This window comes from Pan paniscus, chromosome 11 (genome assembly GCF_029289425.2).
Source record: "Pan paniscus chromosome 11, NHGRI_mPanPan1-v2.0_pri, whole genome shotgun sequence".
Lineage (NCBI taxonomy): Eukaryota > Metazoa > Chordata > Mammalia > Primates > Hominidae > Pan > Pan paniscus.
In genome coordinates, this window is record NC_073260.2 from 96,963,132 (window position 1) to 96,969,154 (window position 6,023).

Below are 6,023 nucleotides of genomic sequence, written 5' to 3' on the forward strand. Positions count from 1 at the left end.
TTGCTCCAATCTAATGAAAGACATACAAGCTACTATACTGCTACACAATGACTAAATACCTGTTGGATTAGGTGGGGGAAGATACACAGTCACTGGCTAGAAAGCATCATGCATACAGAGCACTTTCACCATATATTTTATTTCTCATGATCATGTGGAATTTAGGCTTTGGTGTTGATTATTTCTCTCTTAGGAAACATAGTTGTTTCAGGGTTGATATCACAAAAAAACAGAAAAACCTATTTGAGAAAAGGAAAATTATCTGTCTGTAGGCCAAATTTTGAAGTAGGAAAACCTGCTTTTGGAGTTGTATTCCCCTCCCAGGCACTTAATCCAAGTCCCAGTCTTATTCTAAACTGGGGATGCTAGTATTAACCATCATAGGAGTTATCTGAGATGAGTTATCATCAACTTGGTACCAGGTTGTTGTCCTCTGGACTCAGTGAGCTCTAGAATTGCATGAAACTGGCCTAATTTATCAAAGTATGTAGCCTTGGGTAAATAATTCAATCTCTCAGAGGTCCAGTTATCTCTTCTGTAAAACATATCTACATCCTAGGAATGACAATATCTACATCCTAGAGATGTCAGGAGGATTAAGTGTATTTTTTTTAATTGTATGTATTTAAAATGGGCAACATAACGTTTTGATATACACGCATATAGTGATTACTACAGTCAAGCAAATTAACATATCCATCATTTCATAGCTACCTTTTATGTATGTGATAAGATTATCTAAAATCTATTCTCTTACCAAATTTCCAGTATACAATATTGATATGGTTTGATCCGTATCCCCACCCAAATCTCATGTTCAGTTGCAATCCCCAGCGTTGGAGATGGAGCCTGGTTGGAGGTGATTGGATCACAGGGGTGGCTTCTAATGGTTCAGCACCATCCTTTCTTGGTACTGTATAGTGAGTAAGTTCTCATGAGATCTGGTTGCTTAAAAGGGTGTAACACCTCCCCCCTTTCCCTCTCTCTGTTCCTCCTGCTCCCGCTATGTGAAGTGCCAGCTCCCTGTTTGCCTTCCGCCATGATTGTAAGTTCTCTGAGGCATCCCCAGAAACTGATGCTGCCATGCTTCCTATACAGCCTGCAGAACCATGAGTCAATTAAACCTCTTTTCTTTGTAAATTACCCACTCTCAAGTATTTCTTTATAGCAATGCAAGAATGGACTAATACAGAAAATTGTTACTGAGAAGAAGGGCATTGCTATAAAGATACCTAAAAATGTAGAAGTGACTTTGGAACCGGCTAACGGCAGAAGTTGAAACATTTTAGAGGGCTCAGAAGAAGACAGAAAGATGAGAGAAAGTTTGGAACTTGCTGGGAACTTGTTGAGTGGTTGTAACCAAAATACTGATAGTGATATAGACAGTGAAGTCCAGGCGGAGGAGGTCTCAGATGGAAATGAGAAATTTATTGGGAATGAGTAAAGGTCAGGTTTGCTATGCTTTAGCAAAGAGTTTAGCTGCATTGTTCCTCTGTTCTAGGGATCTGTGAAATCTTAGACTTAAGAATGATGATTTAGGGTATCTGGCAGAAGAAATTTCAAAGCAGCAGAGTGTTCAAGAAGTAACCTAGCTGCTTCTAATAGCCTATGCTCATATGCATGAGCACAGAAATGACCTGAAATTGGAACTTACACTTAAAACGGAAGCAGAGCATAAAAGTTTGTAAATTTTGCACCCTGGCCATGTGGTAGTAAAGAAAAGCTCGTTCTCAGGAGAGGAAGTCAAGCAGGCTGCATAAATTTGCATAACTAAAAGGAAGGCAAGGGCTGATAACCAAAACAATGGGGAGAAAGACTCATAGGACTAATAGGCATTTTATTTTATTTTATTTTATTTTTATTTTATTATTATTATTCTTTGAGTTTTAGGGTACATGTGCACAATGTGCAGGTTAGTTGCATATGTATACATGTGCCATGCTGGTGTGTTGCACCCATTAACTCATCATTTAGCATTAGGTATATCTCCTAATGCTATCCCTCCCCTCTCCCCCACCCCACAACAGTCCCCAGAGTATGATGTTCCCCTTCCTGTGTCCATGTGTTCTCATTGTTCAATTCCCACCTATGAGTGAGAACATGTGGTGTTTGGTTTTTTGACCTTGTGATAGTTTACTGAGAATGACGATTTCCAATTTCATCCATGTCCCTACAAAGGACATGAACTCATCATTTTTTATGGCTGCATAGTATTCCATGGTGTATATGTGCCACATTTTCTTAATCCAGTCTATCACTGTTGGACATTTGGGTTGGTTCCAAGTCTTTGCTATTGTGAATAGTGCCGCAATAAACATAGTGTGCATGTGTCTTTATAGCAGCATGATTTATAGTCCTTTGGGTATATACCCAGTAATGGGATGGCTGGGTCAAATGGTATTTCTAGTTCTAGATCCCTGAGGAATCGCCACACTGACTTCCACAATGGTTGAACTAGTTTACAGTCCCACCAACAGGGTAAAGGTGTTCCTAATAGGCATTTTAGACTTTCATGGTGGTCCCTCTCATCACAGGCCCAGAGGCCTAGGAGGACTGAATCATTTCCTGGGCCAGGCCTAGGGCCCCTGCTCCCTCTTACAGCCTTGGGACTCTGCTCCCTGAATCCCAGCTGCTCAAAGGGGCCCAGGTACTGTTACAGTAGGTAGCTAATCAGGCATGAGTGGGGTAAGAGAGAAGTCCCCACCACCCACCAGGAATGTCAGGCAACCATCAGATGATGGTCAGGCAGTTGTCATACTGCCTCTCTAAAATAGTAATTGGTTGCAGCCAGCACCAGGGAGAGGCAACTTCTCAATAGATAGAAACACCTGAAATTGGTAACTGGCCGCTTCCAATAAGATCTCAGGAACTGAGAGAGTGGGCTTAACATGCACATTAAGAGGCAAAATGGTGAAGTATGACCTTTGGGGGCATTCCGCCGGAAAAGGGAAGAAAGCCTCAGGTAAGCATGTATACAACTCCAGTAAACACACTGCACATGCTCACCTTCCAAGTGCAAGCAGGGCACCATGCATGCGGCAAGCTCACCCTTAGGGAAGGACCAAGGGAAAGGGGCACAAGATGTCAGAAGTAGGCCAGCGTATAAGATCCTAGGTTCAAGGTCAAACAGGGCACTTGACCGCCAAGGTGCCCACTTGGGCCTCTTCCAAATGTACTTTCCTTTCATTCCTGTTCTAAAGCTTTTTAATAAACTTTTACTCCTGCTCTGAAACTTGTCCCAGTCTCTTTTTCTGCCTTATGCCTCTTGGTCAAATTCTTTCTTCTGAGGAGGCAAGAATTGAGGTTGCTGCAGACCCACATGGATTTGCAGCTGGTAACTCAGATAACTTCCACCAGTAAGAATACAGTTCAGGCTGCTGCTTCACAGGGTGCCAGGCATAAGCCTTGGTGGCTTCCATAAGCTGTGAAGCCCGGGGGCGCACATAATGCAAGACTTGAGGCTTAAGAAGCTCTGCCTAGATTTTAGAGGATGTATGAAAAAGCCTGGATGTCCAGACAGAAGCCTGTTACTGGGGTGGAACCCTCATGGAGAACATCTACTAGGGAAGCGAGGAGAAGAAATGTGGGGTTGCAGCCCCCACAGAGAGTCCCCTGGGGCACTGCCTAGCAGAGCTACGACAAGAGAGCCACCGTCCTCCAGACCCCAGAATGGTAGATCCACCAACAACTTGCACCCTGCAGCCTGGAAAAGCTGCAAGCACTCAATGCTAGCCCATGAGAGCAGCTGTGGGAGATGAACCCTGGAAAGCCACAGGGGTGGTTCTGCCCAAGGTTTTGGGAGCCCAGTCATTGCATCAGTGTTCCCTGGGTGTGAGTCAAAGGAGATTATTTCAGAGCTTTAACATTTAATGACTGCCCGGCTGGCTTTCAGACTTGCAATGGGGCCCTATAGCCTCTTTCTTTTGGCAGATTTCTCCCTTTCGGAATGGCAGTATCTGCCCAATGCCTATACCCCCATTGTATCTTTGAAGCAATTACCTTGTTTTTGATTTTACAGGTTCATAGGCAGAAGGGACTAGCTTCGTCTCAGGTGAGACTTGGGACTTTGGACTTTTGAATGAATGCTGGATCGAGTTAAGACTTTGGGGAACTGTTGGTAAGGCACGACAGTATTTTGCAATATGAGAAGGACATTAGATTTGGGAGGGGCCAGAGTAGGAATAACATGGTTTGGATCTCTGTCCCCACCCAAATCTCATATTCAACTGTAATCCCCAGTGTTGGACGTTGGGCCTGGTGGGAAGTGAGTGGATTATGGGGTGGCTTCTAATGGTTTTGTACAGTCCCCTCTTGGTACTATATAGTGAGTGAGTTCTGACAAGATCTAGTTGTTTAAACGTATGTAGCACCTCCCATTTCTCTCTTCCCCCCAGTTCCTGCCATGTGAAGTCTGGGGTCTCCCTATGCCTTCCATCATGATTTTAAGTTCCCTGTGGCCTGCCCAGAAGCTGATCCAGCCATGCTTCTTGTACAGCCAGCAGAACTGTGAGCCATTAAACTTTTCTTTATAAATTACCCAGTTTCAGGTATTTCTTTATAGCAGTGTAAGAATGGACTAACACAATTATTAACGCTAGTCCTCATGTTGTACATTAAATCTCTAGATGTATTAGACATAACTGCAACTTTGTACCCTACCCTACAATTTTCTTTCCCCCCAAGCCCCCCAACCAAGGGTCTACTCTGTTTCTATAAATTCAGTTGTTTTTTAATTCCACGTATAAGTGAAGTACAACTCAGTGTAGAAACTTGGTAAATGCTAGCTACTTGTTATAAGCTGTCAGTCAAAATAAAAATACAGAAATGAATCTCTAAATTAAGTGATTTATTTGGGAAGAAAGAATTGCAATTAGGGCATACATGTAGATCAGATGGTCTTCGGTATATCCACACAACAAAGAAAAGGGCGAGGTTTTGTTAAAAAAGAGAAATGTTACATAGTGCTCTTTGAGAAAATTCATTGGCACTATTAAGGATCTGAGGAGCTGGTAAGTTTCAACTGGTGAGTGATGGTGGTAGATAAAATTAGAGCTGCAGCAGGTCATTTTAGCAACTATTAGATAAAACTGGTCTCAGGTCACAACGGGCAGTTGCAGCAGCTGGACTTGGAGAGAATTACACTGCGGGAGCAGTGTCATTTGTCCTGAGTGCTTTTCTACCCCCTACCCCCACTATTTTAGTTGGGTATAACAAGAATGACCCAATTTGTATGATCAACTTTCACAAAGCATGGAACAGTAGGAAAAGGGTCTGTTTCTGCAGAAGGTGTAGACGTTGAGAGCCATTTTGTGTATTTATTCCTCCCTTTCTTCCTCGGTGAATGATTAAAACGTTGTGATTTTTAGTGATGAAAAAGATTAAATGCTACTCATTGTAGTAAGTGCCATCTCACACTTGCAGATCAAAAGGCACACAGTTTAAAAAACCTTTGTTTTTTTACACATCTGAGTGGTGTAAATGCTACTCATCTGTAGTAAGTGGAATCTATACACCTGCAGACCAAAAGACGCAAGGTTTCAAAAATCTTTGTGTTTTTTACACATCAAACAGAATGGTACGTTTTTCAAAAGTTAAAAAAAAAAAACTCACCCACATATTGCAACTAGCAAACATGACATTCCCCAGTGTGAAAATCATGCTTGAGAGAATTCTTACATGTAAAGGCAAAATTGCGATGACTTTGCAGGGGACCGCGGGATTCCCGCCCGCAGTGCCGGAGCTGTCCCCTACCAGGGTTTGCGGTGGAGTTTTGAATGTACTTAACTGTGTCTTACAGTAAAAACAAAATTTCATCCACCAAATATTTGTTGAGCGCCCACTGCCTGCCAAGCACAAACAAAACCATTCAAAACCACGAAATCGTCTTCACTTTCTCCGGATCCAGCAGCCTCCCCTACTAAGGTTCGCACACGCTATTGCGCCAACGCTGCTCCAGAGCGGGTCTTAAGATAAAAGAACAGGACAAGTTGCCCCGCCCCATTTCGCCAGCCTCGTGAGACAAC